This window comes from Triturus cristatus, chromosome 8 (assembly GCF_964204655.1).
Source record: "Triturus cristatus chromosome 8, aTriCri1.1, whole genome shotgun sequence".
Lineage (NCBI taxonomy): Eukaryota > Metazoa > Chordata > Amphibia > Caudata > Salamandridae > Triturus > Triturus cristatus.
The window spans coordinates 330,926,002-330,947,749 of NC_140591.1; positions in this window are offsets into that span (position 1 = coordinate 330,926,002).

A 21,748-nucleotide genomic window follows, 5' to 3' on the forward strand; every position below is an offset into this window, starting at 1 on the left:
GTCCTATGACGGCAGGCTCACAGTTTGGCAGTGGTTGGACCACCACTGCGAGTATGGCAGTTCCATGGACCGCCGTACTCGTGTTAAGGCCCTTAGTAATTGCTTTCCTTCCTGGAATGTTATGTATTTGGTTCTCTTTGTCAATGCATATTAAAATAGGGTAATAGTATGCATAACTGCAATTTTTTAAAGATTACCCGTTTGTTATTTACATATAAAATTATGCAACTACATATAATTTTTCATACTTACATGTGTGTTCTTTTTGGATGCTTCACACTGTTTTGCAACTTTTCCGTTGGGGGTGTTCTAATGTGGAGGAGGTGTTTTCTTTTCTGTTGGTAGAAAAAAAGTGTCTAATGGGGTGAGTTTCTATTTTTAAATACTTTCTGTATACTTACTTTGTTATATGTTTTTGCTGCTTTGTGATATGCGTTATTTCTGTCAGTTTATCACTTTTTTGAAGCCGTAATTATTCGCTAGTTTACATTTTAAAGTTTATTTACAACAGTACACTTTAGTCTAAATTTAATTTTGACTTACTTTGTTAGGTAGTTGTATGTATATATGTCTTTTTTAAGGGCCTGGTTAGAGAATCCGGCAGAGTTTCCTCGTCTTGGACCTTTTGTCGTTTGTGAAGTATTAAGTTGATAAAATTTGTGTGCCTTTTATATTGTTGATTTAATTGTTTGTATGATTTTTTCACCGCTGTCCCCCTCGTACCGTTTACTCAGGAGAGCGGGACCGCAACCTGAAAGACTTCTAACAGCGTCTCAGCTGAGGACCAACACGCCGTTACGAGTCGGCTGACCCGAGGCGTGTGGAAGGCTTGCTGAGGTGAGCGTTTGGTTATACGGCACTGGGGAAAAGGGAAAGCCAGTGAACTTCAATTCAAAGTCACACACATTGTAGTGTTTGTGAGTATTGACGGCTCTGTGCGTGTGGATTGTTCCGCAAAAACAATTGTGTTTAAGAATGTCAGCTTCAGAAATTAAGGAACGGGAGGAAGCTGCACTATCAATCTTCTGTGACAGTATTCCTGCGAGCAATAAATCTGTAACGGTGACTTCAGGAGTGAAAACCACGGATTTAATGGCACGTTTAAAACAACTAGAAAAGTTAAAGCGTACAGAACTATCCAAATGGTGGAAAGCGAAATCTCTGCACCGCTATCTGGAAGTGAAAAGAATTCCGAGAGGGCTACGAATACTGGTGGCCCCTACGTATGAGGACCCTAACCCAAATATGTTGAGGGAGTGGTCTGACAACAGCCAAGAATCCTCCAGAAGAATGCTCGCGATCCTCATTAAATGCGCTGAAATAGATCATGCCAAAATCCTGGAAGAAATTGACCAGATCATGGATATGTTAAGTAAAGAGGCAGACCAAGAAAGTATTCTAAAATTCATGACAGAACTGAAGGAACGACTGACGAAACTGGAAGCATCCATCAAAGAAAGAAAGGCGCAAAAGTTTGTGCGCGATAAGAACGATTATGATCGAGGACAAATCTACACATTTGCCAAGAAATTTGAGAGCATGAGGAATTTAAGAATGAATGCCAATCTGTCAAAAGGCCAGGTGCGTTACTCTGAACAAAGCAGCATCCCTAGTTCTGAACTCGACACAGATGTAGAAGAAGGGCCAAGCAACGTGGCAGGAGCAACTATTCCATCTGTGGTTGATGAATTTGATTTTTTCAGGGAGGAGAGACGTTTCAATCTTCGTCCGAGACCCCCCACAAATATCAGACCGCAAAGAGCAAGAGGCAGAGGAGGAAGAGGCGCAAAGGCTCAAAATTTTGTAAACGACAGAGAGAAGCCCAAATCCAAAGGGAACAAGTAAACGGCATCAACAATACAGCGATAGTTAATTTGACAAATATCGTGCTCTCAGAAAAAGAAGAGAACATATTGAAGCTTGTCCTTTCGTATTGTTCACAAATCGATATGGACTATGTCAAAACGAGAGTGGATTTATTCAAATTTGTCAGGTCCTTGAAACAAAAAAATGTTTTTGCAGTAGCCCCGACAAAATCCACAACGCCCGTCCATGCTCCTGCACAAGAGCAATATGAAAATGTGGGCGTTGATAATATGAATTTAATGTTGGAACTACATGAACTTGGACATTTGGATGTCCCGAATGTCCAATCCAGCGGTCCGTTTGATGTGATGAGTACCAGTGACCAGATGTCGATATTGGCCCGTAAGGAAGGAATTGACACTAATAATGAAACATTAACTAACTTTAAACCGACCTCTAAATTTACCCCTATAACAGCAAAGGATTCTGTGGATGTGTTCAATGAACTGGTAACTAATGAAGTAAAAGGTCTATGTAAATCATTAAATGGGAAAAAGAAGTCATTCACCCAACAGTCTAAAGATTATTACAACTTGGTTGATAAGTTGAGCAACAACAATAATTGTATTGTCCGCAATGCAGACAAGGGGGGCAATGTGGTTCTTTGGGGTAGGCAGCAGTACCTAATAGAGGCTTACAAACAACTCAATAATAGGCTGAACTATGTCAAGGTAAAAGAAAATGTCATGCAAGAGTGTTATTCAATGTATAATACTTTATTGGTTGAGTGGAATCGACAAGGCTTGATAAGCAAAGATGAAATGTCTTTTTTAAAAATTATCTGTCCAACCACTCTAGTCTTATACCTTATCCCCAAAGTCCAAAAAAAAATCACAAATCCTCCCGGCCGTCCTATCATCTCGGCCATAGGGAGTGCATTTGAACATACTTCTAAATTTGTTGATTCATTCTTATGCCCCCTTGTCAAGCTACTACCATCGTTTATCTTAGATACAAGTGACTTCTTACGTAAAGTAGATGATATTCCATGGGAAGCTGATTTTCTGTTGATGACCATAGACGCCACCACTCTGTACACCAGTATTCGCCACAAAGACGGCTTAAATGCTTGCAAGTACTTCTTAGGGAACCGTCCCGCAAAATTTTGGCACCACACACAAATGGTACTCAAATTGATTTCTATCTGTCTTGAGAACAGTTTTTTCTTGTTTAATGGTGAACTATACCATCAAATATGCGGGACGGCGATGGGCACCTGCTTCGCCCCCAGCTATGCTAATTTGCATATGGGCTGGTGGAAGGAGCAGGTGGTCCAGTCGCTATGGCAGGCTGAGTGGCAGAATAATGTAGTACACTGGAGTCGTTATATTGACGACCTTTTTATCATTTGGAAAGGCACTTAAAAAAGTGCAGAGGAGTTTGTTAAAAAACTCCAAACAAATGATTTAAATTTAAAACTGACCAGTGTAATTAGTGCTTCTGAGATCAATTTTTTGGATCTTACAGTGTTTGTAAGTGATGGCAAACTACAGACTAAACTCTATCGCAAGTCTACAGATGGAAATACACTGTTACATGCTACTAGTTTCCATCCAGTCAAACTGGTCAAGAGTATCCCCTATAGGGAATGCCTCAGGGCTCTGCGTAATTGTAGTAAGGAACAGGATTTTGATAAGGAACTATCATGTCTAAAATCCCGTTTTCAAGCCAGAGGCTACTCTGAAACATGTTTGAATCAAGCTATCTTTAAAGTAAAAAAGAAAGCCAGAGAGCAGATACTCTTTAATAAAGATAGCAAATCAGCCAAACCATCGCAATTAGAGACTAACCAGTGTAGATTCATCACCACTTACAACAACCAGCAAAATGAATTAAGAACTATTATCTATAAACATTGGCATATCATTCGTAATGATCCCGTGCTAGGAAAACTTGTACAAAGTTCACTTTCAGAAAAGCCAGATCTCTCCATCAACCTCTGGTCAGCAACATGCTACCCAGTGACACCCAAAAAAGACCGATCAGCTCATGGTTGAGTAGAAGGGAGGGTTTTACCAAATGCCTTAAATGCAAGGCGTGCATGTTTGGTAAAAACACAACTAGTTTCCCATTAGGCTTCGCCCAGAAGTCTGAACAGCAAATTAAGGGAAAATTTTCCTGTAAAACAGACTTTGCTGTCTACGTGCTCCAATGCCCTTGTGGCTTGAAATACGTAGGCTCCACCATCCTCCCTGTACATAAAAGAGTGCTGCAACATTTGCGTGCCATTAAAAATAGGGACAAATCTTACCCCGTGGTGCGACACTTCGAGCAATACCATACCAAAAATGCTGAAGGTCTCTCTTATTTTGTCATTGATGCCATCCCATTGAACAGTAGGCGTGGTAATCGTGAGAGAAAACTACGTAACCTAGAATCCTGCTACATTATTAAACTTAACACAAAGATTCCAGATGGGTTAAACATGGAAGAAGATTTACATACCCATTTATAGATTCCTCCCGACCTCTTTTCAGGTTTTATTTTATTTTATTTTAAGACATTTGGACATTGTTATATCACAGACAATATGTGTTGCACAGGTTTTCAATTTTTTTCATTTTTGCATTTTGCCCACTTGGGCACAACAACACGTATTAATTATCTGATTACTGTTAGTTATTGGACTGGATACACTTAACTTTGACTAATTGGTCATACCAATTTATTGGTTTATTCAAACGCAATATTGGTCTCGCTAACAGTTTTCGGGTTTAACAAGACCAGGCTATGATAGGACCACTAGGGTCAAAATTGTGGTTTAGCCTGTTCTGTGAAAATAGTGCGCTATTGACAAAAAACATAATGCAATTTCTGAAATATAACGCAATGAAATCTATGCTGTTTAATTATGAAATGATTATGAATAATTAAGCTTGTATTTTGGCATTTTACCTTTAATAACTTTAAGCGCTGTGACACATTATGAGAAACTACTAGTCTGTTGTCCAGTGTTTTTGTTGTAGTTCACATGTGACTTGTTCACATTCACAGTTAAAAAAAGCCATTGTAACTTTATTGAATTGCTAGTGAACAAGCCTGCATCTAGCATTTTCAGCTGGCATTAAATATATATTTTGCGCACAGACACGGCGTCGATTACTTTTGTTGTGAAAGTTTGGCGGAATATATATATATATATATATATATATATATAGATATATATATATATATTACCTACTGGCGATAGCCAGTAGGTAGTTATAGTTAGGACCACGTTTCCATAGGAAAACCTCAACATTCTATTTTGAATAACTTTGGCGCCGGTCGACGAATCCTCGCGAATTTCTCAAAATAGGTGGGGCGCTACGCTCCGCTCCTACCCTGAAAGTCTCGGGGGGATTCGTCAAGCGGGGGCTGAGATAAAAGGGGGGTCCCAAAACGCGTTTTTCCCATGCATTTTTCCATAGGACCTTTAGAACGAGCTACAGCCCGAATGGCTGAACAGAATTACTCAAAATTTGGCAGAGAGGTAGTCCCTAGGTCAAGGAAGTGCCTTTTGTAGGTTTGGTGTAAATCTGTTCAGTAGATTCTGAGAAAATAGCCTTTAAATCAATATATATATCTGAGCCAGCTTACGGTACGCTTACCGTACGCTTACGGTAAGCGTACGGTGGCGTGCGCGAGCGCGATTCTGATTGGCTCTTAGATCTTAGTAAACATTCGAATCGGCCGAAACCAGGAAGCGGCGGCCGCCATTTTGTCTCTCGCACTGAGAGAGATTTTTAAAATCGGAAGCCCAAAAACATGTAAAGGGGCTGTTTTGACAACTCCCTCCCACATAGTCATGTGGAGGGAGTCCCCAAACATCCCCCAAGTGCAAAAACGGTTTTATTTTTTTTTCGGCAATTTCACGGGGTACGCTTACCGTACGCTTACGGTAAGCGTACGGTAAAAAAATAAAAATAAAAAAAACACTATCCACACTTACCCCACCCCCTGTGCTTTTGGTGGCCGAAGGCCACCAAATGTGCTGGGCTTATTACAATGGAAAAAAACACTATCCACACTTACCCCACCCCCTGTGCTTTTGGTGGCCGTAGGCCACCAAATGTACAGGGCCTATTATAAGGGAAAAAAACTTAGCATTTAAAAAACCGTACTAATTCACTGAAAAAACCATAGGTTTCACACACGTTATAGTTAGGAATTAGCATTTAAAAAACCTTGCAAATTCACTGAAAAAACCATAGGTTTCACACATGTTATAGTTAGTGGAAATTTTACTGATAAAAAACCAATGAAATTGCCCCGTTATAGTTAGCGCAGGCAACTATAACTCACGCGACCGCAATCCTCTGCTGATGACATATGTGTCTTTATGAAAAAAAAATATTTGTAATATATGTATAGCTAAAAATGTATGGAAGAAGACATGGGCAAATAAGTGTCTAAATACAGTATTAGCATCAGCAGAGGATTGCGGTCGCGTGAGTTATAGTTGCCTGCGCTAACTATAACGGGGCAATTTCATTGGTTTTTTATCAGTAAAATTTCCACTAACTATAACATGTGTGAAACCTATGGTTTTTTCAGTGAATATATATATATATATCACTTAAAAAACCATAGGTTTCACACATGTTATAGTTAGCTGGGCATTTCCCTCGTAAAAAACCAATGAAATTCCCAGTTATAGTTAGTGCAGGCAACTATAACTCACGCGACCGCAATCCGCTGCTGATGACGTCAGATATTACATCACTGTATTTAGACACTTATTTACCCATGTCTTCTTCCATTCATCTTTAGCTATACATATATTTCATTTTTTTTTTTTCAGAAAGACACATATGTCATCAGTGATGTAATATCTGACGTCATCAGCAGCGGATTGCGGTCGCATGAGTTAAAGTGGTGCGCGGTGGGCACGGAGCGCTTCGCCCCCAAGGGCCAAATACATATATTTTTTTTTTAAATCATGGAGTGCGCGCACGCTGCGCGAACTTCGCAGAATTTTTTCCGTTTGGGTGGTGCGCGCAAGGTGCGCGCACTCGCCGATTTTTTGAAAAAAAAATAAAAAAATGTTTTGCCCTTGGGGGTCCTTCTGGGACCCCCTGACCACGGCTAGGGGGTCAGGAACTGTCCACCCTGCCCCCTTTTCACGTTCTCCACATTTGTTTTTCACCCCCTCAGAGTGCGAGAGACAAAATGGCGGCCGACACTTCCTGGTTTCGACCGATTCGAATGTTTACTAAGATCTAACAACCAATCAGAATTGCACTTGCGCACGGCAAGGTGCGCACACCCAGCGCGCACGCTGCGCGCGTACAGATATATATATTGATTTAAATGCTATTTTCTCTGGAAATACTGAGCAGATTTACACCAAACCTGCAAAAGGCACTTCATGGACCTTATGGCTACCTCTCGGCCAAATTTCACGTAATTCTGTTCAGCCGTTCGGGCTGTAGCTGCGACTAAAGTCCCTATGGAAAATTCCATAGGGGAAAATGCGTTTTGGGACCCCCCCTTTTCCTCGGCCCCATCTTGACGAATCACCCCGAGACTTTCAGAGTAGGAGCGGAGCGGAGCGCCCCATTAGTTTTGAAAATTTCGCGAGGATTCGTCAATCGGCGCCAAAGTTATTCAAAATATAATTTTGAGATTTCCTATGGAAACTCGGTCCTAACTATAACTATCTACTGGCGACCGCCAGTAGATAATATATATATATATATATACATATATACATATATATATATATATATATATATATATATATATATATATATATATATATATATATATATATATATATATATATATATATATATATATATATATATATATATATATATATATCACCAGTTTCTGTAATCAGGCGGCAGAGCACTTACGGACACAGACCAAAAAATTAGTTCAAATAATTTATTTAGTGCGGTATGTCGCCATAACGTTTCGGCTCGTCCGAGCCTTGTTCACATGACAATGTGAATGTGTTAGACCACAGTATTTAAAGTGACAGTGCTGATTTTCAAAACTTATCCATGTGACTGAGCTTAGAATAGAGGTGGAAGACATACTGCAGCGTTGGATTTACAGCATGTGCAAAAATGCATTCTAAAATCATTGTGGATATCTAACATCATAATACTATTGTCGCATATCAACAAATAATCTTGTAATAAATTATAATCCAATGACATTGTGCAAATAAGCACATTGTGCAACAGTACATGTTGTTGTGTATAGAGTGCTGTAATGTCTCCCTATAATAGGCACTCCCATACTTCAATTTAGCATCTGGGGTCCGCAGCTCTCAGCAATGGATTTATACATATTATTGAAAATAGTTTCAACTTTGCTGCTAATGGTATGAATTGCCATAACAACTATGGACTTCTCAGACATAAGGTAAATTTCATAATATGCAAAAATGCGCAAATGTAAACTCGCCCTATTGTAAATAAACGAGTCTATCCATGAGTACCTTTGTCTTGATTTCGTGAAATCAATTTTTGAAATCATGGGTTGAATCCCATATGTGCAAAATATGCAAAAAGACAATAATTACATGATCGTCCATAGTGGATATCTACGATTGAAATAAAATTATTTGATCAATTTATCTAAGCGTTAAATAGTGCAAATGGTATAATAAATCCCATATTGATAATGCATTATCCTAACTGCTGCCATGTCGGACCTACCCCAAATGTGTCCTCAAAACTCAGTGGGCCCGATTCACAGAACTAATTTAAGACAAAATCCTAAACTTACTACTTTTGGTATTCACAGAAGTTAGGATTTTGTCTTAAGTTTGTCTTAAGACAAACGTAAGACAAACTTAAGACAAACTTAAGACAGACTTAAGACAGACTTAAGACAGACTTAAGACAAACTTAAGACAGACTTAAGACAGACTTAAGACAGACTTAAGTTAGGATTTTGTCTAAAAGCCTTTGGCATCATTACTGTTTACCGATGAATTAGGGGACCAGAGAAACCAGTAATGCTTATTAATTTAACTTATAATACTCATTTATATTATAGAGAACGTGAAACAATTCATAGAATTAACAAGAAACGCAAAATCAGGATAGGTCATGCCCAGCCCTAAAAGGTACTCGCACTAGCTAATAGAAGGGGTAATGCACACATGTTGAGTTGTAAAGATGGCTTACTACTCCCATTACTGAAGTCCGTGTGTTTGCCTAGCGGGTAGTAAAGTCTAAGAAAAACTAGATTGGAGACAGACATTGTACAGCTATTATACGTCTCAGAGGGAAGCATAAATACACTTCTCCAAACCTAAAATTGGGTGAATAAAAGAATAAATATATATCAAAAAAAGTTAAAACCCCAAGGGGATCCACTCTCTAAGATAAACTATTACCACCAGAATTTAGGATAAACATGTGTGCAAATCTTCTGTGACATTTAGGCCTCCTGGGTGCTTAGAGTCCAGCTGCAAAATATATTTAGTTTCTAATTTATGCAGCTTGGACTCGCGGTCACCTCCTCGCCTGCTTGCAGTTACTGCGTCAATAATAAAATACTTGAGGCCCTGATTATCACTGTTGTGATACTCTTTAAAGTGTCTCGCCACTGGATAGGTTTTAGCTTGATTTACTATTGCCCGTAGATGCTGTAATATATGTTTCTGTACAGCGTGTTTAGTGCTTCCCACATATTTTAGTCCACAGGGGCATTGCAGTACATAAATTGCAAACTCAGTCCTACAAGTGAGTACTTTACTGATTTGATGTTCTTTCTCGCTGAATGCATCCTTAAAATTTTTCGTGTTGATGCCATGTGTACAGGACTTACATGTTTTGCATTTAAAGAAACCCCTATTGGTTTGTAACCATGAGGTTTTCTCAAGAGTCTCCGGTCTAGTATTGACCAATCGGTCTTTCATGGATGGAGCCTTACTAAAAGTTATAGACGCCTTGCGGGGTAAGGTGGAACCAATGACTGGATCACTTAAAACAATGGGCCAATTGCAGTTAATAATTTTGTATAACTCAGAATGTTGATTGCTATATCCAGTAATTATTCTAAATGTGTTGGAAAGGGAACTAGTGTGGTCGGGAGTTGTCAAATTTGTAGGTTTGTTGGGGAGAACTGCTGGTTTATAGACATCAAGGAGTTCTTGTCTATTAATTCTCACTGATTTCGCCATGGCTGTATCAATGACATGTTCATAATACCCCCGTTCCAAAAACCTGCGCTTGCTTGCCTGTTGCGCTGTCCCTAAATCCAATTCACTGCTGCAGACCCTCCTGAGACGAAGCATTTCTCCGTACGGGATGCTTGATATCAGGTGTGCCTGCATGTAAAATCGTATTGCCAGCAGTGCTTTTGCTGAACAATCTTGATTCAATTTTATTATTATTAATATAAATCTCTGTATCCAGGAATGTAACTGAGGATTAAGCTCATTGGTACTGATTTCAAAGTTGCCCATAGTGGGAGAGCCCTCATGCCAGCATATTCTCATAATGCAGAATCAGCCACGGGTACCAGCCCTTGATCTCAACCATGGCCAAAGGCTCGACGCGTTTTGAAATTTCTTCCTTTCTCAAAATAGAGTCCTGCCCCTTGCAGGAATCCTATCACCTTGCACACCGCAAGGTATACTGGTTAATGCAGTCCAAAAGCCATAAGTATAGCCCAAGTGGGTGCTGTTGGGGGCCACACTGAACTATGGGCAACTTTGGTGTTTGAATGTAATGCAGCTTGGTCCAAGTCGCGGGACTGCCCCGCTGCAGTTTGCAGACCTGCGAAGTCGGAAAACTCCGGCTCGCGTTTGGGACATCAGCACTCAACTACAGGAGGGTACGTAAAGCCGCGGGTGCTGTGCCCTTTTCAACCTGGACCCACTTGGGTTTTATCATTCAGTGTGGCCCCCAACAGCACCCACTTGGGCTGCATTAACCAGTGTGCCTTGCGGTGTGCAAGGCGAGAGGATTCCTGCAAGGGGCGGGACTCTATTTTGAATAAAAAGCAGGTGTTCCAAAACCATGCTGTTGGTGTCCTCATTCTGATTGACTCTTTAGAAAGGAAGAAATTTAAAAACGCATCGAGCCTTTGGCCATGGTTGAGATCAAGGACTGATACCTGTGCCTGATCCTGCATTACGAGAATATGCTGGCTTGAGGGCTTTCCCACTATGGGCAACTTTGGTGTTTGAATGTATATATATATTCACAGAAAAAAACATAGGTTTCAGGGGTGTTATAGTTAGCTGCCCATTTCACTCGTACAAAACCATAGAAATTCCTCCGTTATAGTTAGTTCTGCCAACTATAACTCACGCGCCCGCAATGCACTGCTGATGATGTCACATATTGCATCATTCATGACATGGTCAGTGACATCACTGATGACATCACTGATGACATCTCAAATGACATCACTGATGACATCACTGACAACATCATCCACTGAATGTGGTTTAGTTTGAAATTTAAATATGTATTATATATATACCAATCTGTATTGAAGATTGAGTGGATATATAACTGTCTGGATGGAGGATTTAGTAGCTGTCTGACTGTCTTTTTAAATGAGTAATTAAAAGTGTCTCACTTAATACATGGATTCGTAACTAAACTATGTGAATGTGTGGAGCACTGTCTCTGTTGTTGTATAACATGCTGCCTCAGTTGGTCAATAACTACATGAGTGTGTATATTAGCTATTGATTAGTTGGGTGAGTATTTGTATGGGATACTGAGTTTGTGTGTGGTTGGATGGGGTGTGTGTAACTCTATGCATAGATGTGTGAATGGTTGATTGACTAGGTATATGGGTCTAAGAGTGCATGTGGAAACAGTTGTTTGGGTGACTGAGTGTATTTATTTGTGTGTTGGTGAGCGAATATATGTTTTAGTTGTACATCTTCAACAAAGTAAAAAAATAAAAGGCATTGTATGGGAGAGTTGGTGTATATAAATAAGTTTGTGTAAGAGTCAGTGATTGTGAGAGTAAATATATGAATGAGTGTATAATTGTAATGGTGCTTTTTTAACATATTAACGATGAGTTACTATGTGTTTGAATAAATGAGGTATCATTGGATAGTTGTGTAAGTGAGTAAATTTAAGTGCGATACATTTTTTTCATGAGTGAGTAGGAGGACTGCATAACGACTAAGATGACTGCTGATGTGTCAATGTCTATATATGTGTATAAGTGCATTTGATAGTGTTCTATTAATTAATGACTGCATGTATAGATGATTCTGTTGTTGAATGGGTAGTTGTGTGTGTAGACTTAGGAATCAGTGAGTGGGTATGTAGTAACTGGTATTGGTGTGTCAATGGTTTCAAATATGGTACTCTGTATTTTACAGTGAGTGATGAAAGGTTATACTAGTGTATAATGTGGTGTATCGGATTGTCAAGTGGATGATGTCATCAGTGATGTCATTTGAGATGTCATCAGTGATGTCACTGACCATGTCATGAATGATGCAATATGTGACATCATTAGCAGTGCATTGCGGGCGTGTGAGTTATAGTTAGCAGAACTAACTATAACGGAGGAATTTCTATGGTTTTGTACGAGTGAAATGGGCAGCTAACTATAACACCCCTGAAACCTATGGTTTTTTCTGTGAATTTCTAAGGTTTTTTTAAATGCTAATTTCTAACTATAACGTCTCTGAAACCTATGTTTTTTTTCAGTGAATTTCAAAGGTTTTTTAAATGCTAACTTTTAAGTCTGATAGTAGTTATATCTATTTTTTTGTACTGATTTTCTACAGTTTTTTAACTGTTTATCTATAAATATTGTATTCATTAAATAACATATATTTTTCTGAAAATTGCAAAAAAACATTTTTTAATTAAAACTGAAAGATTGATTAATTTTCTTGTTTTCATTTTTTATTTTAATATATTTATATCATTTTCTTTAAAAAAAAAAATCCAATTTTTTTCGCAGTCGCGCACTCAAAGTGTACACATCACGGTGAGTGCGCGCATTCTAGCCGCCATTTTTGAAAAGTCATGAAGGATCCGCGTATGGTGTGCGACGGCTGCGTGTTTTTCAGTTACATCATATACATTTAATATCACATGATATGCGCGATTGGTATGCGACCAGTCTGCGACTCCTGCTCCCGTGCATTCGCAACACATGCGCATTACTGTACGAGATGTTTGCGCGCTTGCGGGTCCTGCGTGACATCATATACGTGCTGGGGCGCGCTGGGTGCGCGACTCCCGCAAAAAAAATTTATGTTCCAAAATGATATGTATGTGTCTTTAATATACATATTAAGGCAAGAGATTATGTAAGATATTCATCAAAATAATATATTTGTACTTATAAGAAACTTATATTATTTTTAATTATATTTTCGCGAAGTCGGGTGCGTGCGTCGTGAGTGCAGAAAACCAGGTCAGCAGAGCTGCTGTAGAGCCAGAGAACCAGGTCAGCTGAGCTGCTCTAGAGCCTAAGAACTAGGTCAGCAGAGCTGCTCTAGAGTCAGAGAACCAGGTCAGCAGAGCTGCTGTAGAGCCAGAGAAACCAGGTCAGCAGAGCTGCTTTAGAGGGAGAGAACCAGGTCAGCAGAGCTGCTTTAGAGCCAGAGAACCAGGCCAGCAGAGCTGCTTTAGAGCCAGAGAACCAGGTTAGCAGAGCTGCTTTAGAGCCAGAGAACCAGGTCAGCAGAGCTACTCTAGAGCCAGAGAACCAAATCAGCAGAGCTGCTTTAGAGCCATAGAACCAGGTCAGCAGAGCTGCTTTAGAGCTAGAGAACCAGGTCAGTAGAGCTGCTCTAGAGCCTAAGAACCAGGTCAACAGAGCTGCTCTAGAGCCAGAGAACCAGGTCAGCAGAGCTGCTGCAGAGCCAGAGAAACCAGGTCAGTAGAGCTGCTTTAGAGGGAGAGAACCAGGTCAGCAGAGCTTCTATAGAGCCAGAGAACCATGTCAGCAGAACTGCTTCAGAGCCATAGAACTTTGTCAACGGAGCTGCTTTAGAGCCAGAGAACCAGGTCTGCAGAGCTGTTGAAGAGCCAGAGAACTAGATCAGCAGAGCTGCTCTGTAGCATAAGAACTAGGTCAGCAGAGCTGATTTAGAGAGAGAGAGCCAGGTCAGCAGAGCTGCTTTAGAGCCAGAGAAACAGGTCAGCAGAGCTGCTCTAGCTGACACTGACTGACTGACACTGACTGACTGACTGACTGACACTGACTGACACTGATTGACTGACACTGACTGACTGACACTGATTGACTGACACTGACTGACTGACACTGATTGACTGACACTGACTGACACTGATTGTCTGACACTGACTGACTGACATTGACTGACATTGACTGACACTGACTGACTGACACTGACTGACTGACATTGACTGACACTGACTGACTAATCTCTACTACTCTACTACTGACTCTCTACTACTCTCTCTCTACTACTCACTCTCTACTACTCACTCTCTACTACTCTCTACTACTCACTCTCTACTACTCTACTACTCTCTACTACTCACTCTCTACTACTCACTCTCAACTACTCACTCTCTACTACTCTACTACTCACTCTCTGCTACTCACTCACTACTACTCTACTACTCACTCTCTACTACTCACTCTCTACTACTCACGCTCTACTACTCTCTACTACTCACTCTCTACTACTCTCTACTATTCACTCTCTACTACTCACTCTCTTCTACTCACTCTACTACTTTCTACTACTCTCTACCACTCACTCTCTACTACTCTACTACTCACTCTCTACCACTCTCTACTACTCACTCGATACTACTCTCTACTACTCACTCTCTATCTCTACTACTCTCTACTATTCACTCTCTACTACTCACTCTCTACTACTCTCTACTACTCACTCTACTACTCTGCTGCTCTCTAGCACTCACTCTCTACTACTCTACTACTCTCTCTCTACTACTCACTCTCTACTACTCTCTCTCTACTACTCTCTACTACTCACTCTCTACTACTCACTCTACTACTCTCTACTACTCACTCTCTACTACTCTCTCTCTACTACTCACTCTCTACTATTCACTCTCTACTACTCACTCTCTACTACTCGCTCTCTACTACTCACTCTCCACTACTCACTCTCTACTACTCGCTCTCTACTACTCTCTACTACTCACTCTCTACTACTCTCTCTGCTACTCACTCTCTACTACTCACTCTCTGCTACTCTACTACTCTCTACTACTCGCTCTACTACTCACTCTCTACTATTCTCTACTACTCACGCTACTACTCTCTCCTACTCTCTACCACTCACTCTCTACTACTCTACTACTCACTCTCTACTACTCTCTCTCTACTACTCACTCTCTACTACTCATTCTACTACTCTATACTACTCACTCTGTACTACTCTCTACTACTCACTCTCTACTACTCTCTCTCTACTACTCTCTACTGCTCACTCTCCACTACTGATTCTCTACTACTCGCTCTCAACTACTCTCTACTACTCACTCTACTACTCACTCTCTACTACTCTACTACTCTCTCTACTTCTCACTCTCTACTACTCTCTCTACTACTCACTCTCTACTACTCACTCTCTACTACACACTCTCTACTACTTGCTCTCTGCTACTCGCTCTCTACTACTCTCTAGTACTCACTCTAATACTCACTCTCTCCTACTCTCTACTACTCACTCTCTACTACTCCACTACTCTCTACTACTCACTCTCTACTACTCACGCTCTACTACTCTACTACTCTCTACTACTCTCTCTCTACTACTCACTCTCTACTACTCACTCTCTACTACTCTCTACTACTCACTCTCTACTACACTCTACTACTCACTCTCTACTACTTTCTACTACTCACTCTCTACTACTCCCTCTACCACTCTCTACTACTCACTCTCTACTACTCTCTACTACTCACTCTCTACTACTCTCTCTCTACTACTCTCTACTACTCACTCTGCTACTCACTCTCTACTACTCTCTACTACTCACTCTCTACTACTCACTCTCTACTACTCTCTACTACTCACTTTCTACTACTCTCTACTACTTTCTACTACTCACTCTACTACTCACTCTCTACTACTCTCTACTACTCACTCTCTACTACTCACTCTACTACTCTCTACTACTCACTCTCTGATACTTTCTCTACTACTCTCTACTACTCTCTACTACTCACTCTCTACTCTCTATTACTCGCTCTCTACTCTCTACCTCTCTACCTCTCTCTCTACTACTCTCTACCTCTCTACCTCTGCACCTCTACCTATACACCTCTACCTCTCTACCTCTCTGTACATGCACACATATGCACATATATATATGCATATATATGCATTTGCATTTATATATATGTATGTGTATATATATATATATACATATATAAACATATAATCTAGATATCTATATAAATATAAATTCATGCAAACATATACATATACATATATGCATACATATGCATGGTATGTATATGAAATTTTGAAAAACACTAATAAAAGCAAAGCTAAAAAGCCATCTAATTATAAACAGAATCGCTTTAACTTAAACGAGGGCGAGACCTATTGCATTTTCAATGCTTGTTTACTTTGGTTCCATCAAGAAGGCATTCAGATGTGACACATTTGCCATAAATTCTGAATGGTAGCACTCTAGTTCCTCATTAGATCACTGTAGCAAAGCTACTGCTCACCAGGGAAGTCTGCTGCTGGTATTCAAAGTGCATGTTTCAGTCTGCATGTCAGAACTTTTTAATGAAAAATAAGAGGATTTGAGAAGTCAAAATGTGCCCTAAGTTTTCTTTCTGCAGCACTAATCATAATTTCTATGGCAAAATGAACCCCCTCATTTTGTTCCTTTGCAAATTAAATGTTTTAAATGTTACCACTTTATTCCAATCAAGATGGCTTCAGGTGTGCCATACCTTTGTCATAAGTAAGACTGTTAGCGCTCTAGTTGTGCTTTAAAACACTCTGGGATTTCTGTCATTGGGCTACACTTGGGCTACATCTCGGTGATATTTGTGCTACATTTGGGCTCTTTTGTCTCTGGTGGCCATCTTGGGAACCTTGTTATGAAGATTCCTAATTTCCTCATTTACTGCAGTCTCCTCAGTAGGCATACTGTTAGTTTTTTACTTTGATTCAATGAAGAAGGCATTCAGATGTGTCACACATTTGCCATAAATTCAGAATGTTAGCACTCTAGTTGCTCATTAGATCACTGTAGTAAAGCTACTGCTCACCAGGGAAGTCTGCTGCTGGTATTGAAAGTGCATGTTTCAGTCTGCATGTCAGAATTCTTTAATGAAATAGAAGAGGATTTGAGAAGTCACTCAAAATGTGCCCTAATTTTTCTTTCTGCAGCACTAATCATACATTCTATGGCAAAATGAACCCTCTCATTTTGTTCCTTTTTAAATTAAATGTTTTAAATGTTACCACTTTATTCCAATCAAGATGGCTTCAGGTGTGCCATAACTTTGTCATAAGTAAGACTGTTAGCGCTCTAGTTGTTCTTTGGAACACTCTGGGAAGCTGCAGTAGAACACAAAGGAATCAACGGACAGTCTCTGCCCTTGTTGGATGTACATGTTTTACTGAGAATGTCAGACTTCATTCTCACATGACTGAGAAAGATAATGTGAATTTACAGAAAATATGCTCTCAGTTTAGCTTATAGATCACCTTCCAAACCTCTGTGGGAAAAGCATGTGAAAATAGTTTTCTCTCAAACATGATTCATGATATCCCAGCAGAAGGCTTAATCACATGGTAAAATCACCTTAGAACATACCACAATTCCTAAAATAAGTATGGTACCATCAACAAATGATTTATAATGTAACTAAAGTCTTAAAACCTTCTATTAACTGCAATGCTTTTTAATGAGGTGCTATCATGTATATTGGTCCCAAGATGGCTGCCAACACTTCTTGGATGACGTGCTGACAGCCAATCAGATCTCACTATGAGATGTGTGGTTAGGCTCCGCCCAGATATATATATGATTTTACTTTTGATTTTCTCAGGAACTACTGAACGGATTGACTCCATATATGCAAAAGGCACATCCCTGACCTGAGGACTCCCTCTTTGCCAAATTTCAAGTAATTCTGTTCAGCCGTTCGGGCTGTACCTTCGACTAAAGGTCCTATGGGAAAATGCATGGGGAAAACGCGTTTTGGGACCCCCCTTTTTGCTCAGCCCACGCTTGACGAATCTTCCCGAGACTTTCAGGGTAGGAGCTGAGCGGAGCGCCCCATTAGTTTTGAAAATTTCGCGAGGATTCGTCAACCGGCGCCAAAGTTATTCAAAATAGAATTTTGAGATTTCCTATGGAAACCCGGTCCTAACTATAACTATCTACTGGCGACCGCCAGTAGATAATATATATATATATAACTGCCACACTATATATCCAAAATTAAATATGAAACCAAAATTAGTGTTTATTATAGAAGGAGATAACTGATTAAAAACAAATTTGATGTAAAATGAGACTAACCAATAAAATTAATCTGTAAACAACTGTAACCGAAAAAATCATACAAACAATTAAATCAACAACATAAAAGGCACACAAATTTTATCATCTTAATACTTCACAAATGACAAAAGGTCCAAGACGAGGAAACTCTGCCAGATTCTCTAACCAGACCCTTAAAAAAGACATATATACATACAACTACCTAACAAAGTAAGTAAAAATTCAATTTAGACTAAATTGTACTGTTGTAAATAAACTTTAAAATGTAAACTAGCAAATAATTATGGCTTCGAAAAAATGATAAACTGACAGAAATGACACATATCACAAAGCTGCAAAAACATATAACAAAGTAAGTATACACAAAGTATTTAAAAATAGAAACTCACCCCATTAGACACTTTTTTTCTACAAACAGAAAAGAAAACACCTCCTCCACATTAGAACACCCCCAACGGAAAAGTTGCAAAACAGTGTGAAGCATCCAAAAAGAACACACATGTAAGTATGAAAAATAGGTGTAGTTGCATAATTTTATATGTAAGTAACAAACGGGTAATCTTTAAAAAAATTGCAGTTATGCATACTATTACCCTACTTTAAGATGCATTGACATAGAGTACCAAATACATAACATTCCAGGAAGGAAAGCAATTACTAAGGGCCTTATCACTAGTACGGCGGTCCATGGAACTGCCATACTCGCAGTGGTGGTTCGACCACTTCCAAACTGTGGGCCTGCCGTCACAGGACTGCTGCGTCCGCCAGGCACCACGATCTTGCAGAAATCGCACAGCGTTCAAGGAGCTGCAGGATGCTGGCTGTGTGACTATGGCACCACCGAGCATATTACAAGTTACCTGTCCGCTGACCCATTCATGGTGTTGAGCCCACCATGAAAAGGGTGGCAGAGAAGCACTCCTGGGCCTAGGGGTGCATGCTGGGTGGCACAACATGTGTACCCCTGGATTTTCACCCCCAGTTCCCGCACAGTGTGGCATGAATGCCACACCATGCAGGAACATACATTCACTGCTCCCAAGGCAGCAGTCTGCATGTTAGGTTCCCCCATGAGCCTAGAAAACCAACGCCATCAAACCGCAGCTGCAACGCCTGCCTTTCATGGATTACACTCATAATCCAGCAGGCGAGTGCACCACGGCTTTGGTGGTCCTCCAACAGTTGGTGCAGTGGCGGCATCGCTGAAGGACCTCCAAAGTAGGAATAAGGCCCTAAGTCACATGGGTTACACCTACAGCCTAGAGAGTACATCAACAGAAAATGTGAATTAGAAATGTACCAAATATTACTCTCATGCATGCTATGTGAGGGCCAGTACAAAATATGATGTAATTAGTGTAGGAGAACCCAACCACCCCCCAATATGAAAAAATAGAAGTAGGGGAGGTATTGCAGGATATAAGAGAGGCAAACACTAGATCCCATGAACCCACAACCAAAATCTGAAAAGATGTACTGCCTAAAGTTCCCAAACACATCACAGGCTAGCTATCACCTATACCCACTTCAAAATGTTTAATTGCACAAACTTAAAGAGCCACCAACGATACTCCTCCTGCCCCCGGAAGATACCAAGACATAGAAATACCTGAATATTTAACAATGACACATAATGAGGAACCTTTCCTTTTATGTGACAACCTAAACAAGGATAAATGAATAACTAATATTCTCTACAGTAAAACACCCACTAAAACTAAGCCATTGTTAAACTTGGATGAGGGATGAGACCTTCAAAATGTGCCCCAAACCATCCACTCAGATAAACACCATTCATGGTGAATTTCAAAACACAATTAAGCCTCTTATACATCCCCTACTACCAAATAAACCAAGCAGCACTCACTAAGAACTCTTAAACCACATTAAACATAAAATAAATAACTACTACCCCAAACAATAGTCAAAGACTTGGACAAGCCATGATTCAAACCATTTAAAACATTTACCTCCACAAAGCCATACAAGGCTGTTACTATTATTTCAATCAAGGCGTATAGAGACATCTCCAATAACCTGCACTAAGTGTAGAAAATGCTACAAACAACGAATTTGCCTTTGAAATAAAATAAAATTATAGCACTATACTATGTCCCTGTCACAGCGGTAGCTAACCGCTACAATTTACTAATAGAAAGCCCTTTCTACCAACAAAATGAAGACAAACTTAGGGGTCGATTAGGATGGTGGAAGGCCCGCCACCGCCAGCCTGGCGGTGGCAGTCCTTCCGCCATCAGACAGCGAATTACCCACCGCCCAATTAGGATGGAAGTGGGTACCGTGGCAGATGCAAAGTCCTTCCACCACTTCACCACCAAAGGCAATCATGCTGATCGCCTGGTGAACGGTGCAGGGTGCCTAAAATGGTGGCGCTGCCTAGCAGGCACCATCCACTAAATTAAGATGTGGGTAACAAAAGGCCTTTCCGCCATGGAATGGCTGGCGGGGATTGGGTTTGAGGGCCCGTTGCGGGCCCCCCTTGTTTTGGGGGGGAGGTGTTGCTGCAATGGGGGATACCCACGGTACCCCCATGCATTTCCCTGCACTGCATGGCAGGCACCGCATGGTGCCTGCCACATTGTGCAGGGAAATGCACAGCATCATATTTTAACATTTCAGACGGTGCTGCAGCCAGCAGCACCGTCCGCAATGTGAAATGCCCTGGATATGCCCGCCAGCATAGGGGGCGCATCCTAATTGTAGTAGTGGGATTGACGCATGTCTGGTGGTCCCAAACACCGCAACAATGGCAGGCGGACTCAGGTCCGCCCACAATCGCAATGAGCCACTAAGGCCCATATTGGATTATTTTGAAGAACTTTGGGTTGGCAGACTGCATCGCTCCAGACACAGACACAGATGACAACCAGTTCCAAATACCAGGGGGGAATGTCTATGACTGCACCTTGACACAAGATGCCAGAACAAACAATGCAGTGGAAGGATGGCACAAGGACTTCCAATCCAAACTAGGCAGAGCCCAACCTACACTCTATAAATTTATAGAAGCATTACAAAAAGAGCAATGCTACCAAAAACTATGAATGGAGCTATCTGTAACACATATTGCACCTAAACATAGCAAACAAACAAAAAGAATGCATGATATGCAACAAAGTAAAGTCAAAATCTGTCATAAACAACAAAGGAGTAGATTGCTTAGAAATAACAGCCAACAACATATTATAAAAGAAAAAAATAATAACCCAGAAAAGTCCCAAATAACTGTTACGCAATGTAAATCAGCATGACAAATCATTTTTTGTGTAAGAAATAAACATAATATGTAATTACATCAGTCTACACATTAGCTACAACTTCAATGTTAAGTAAGACTGAGATGATAGAATAATATCTACATTTACATGACAAACGTAAACCTGACCAATCAAAAAGCTCAAAAAACAAACTTTATCCATCATGTAAAATAAATACAA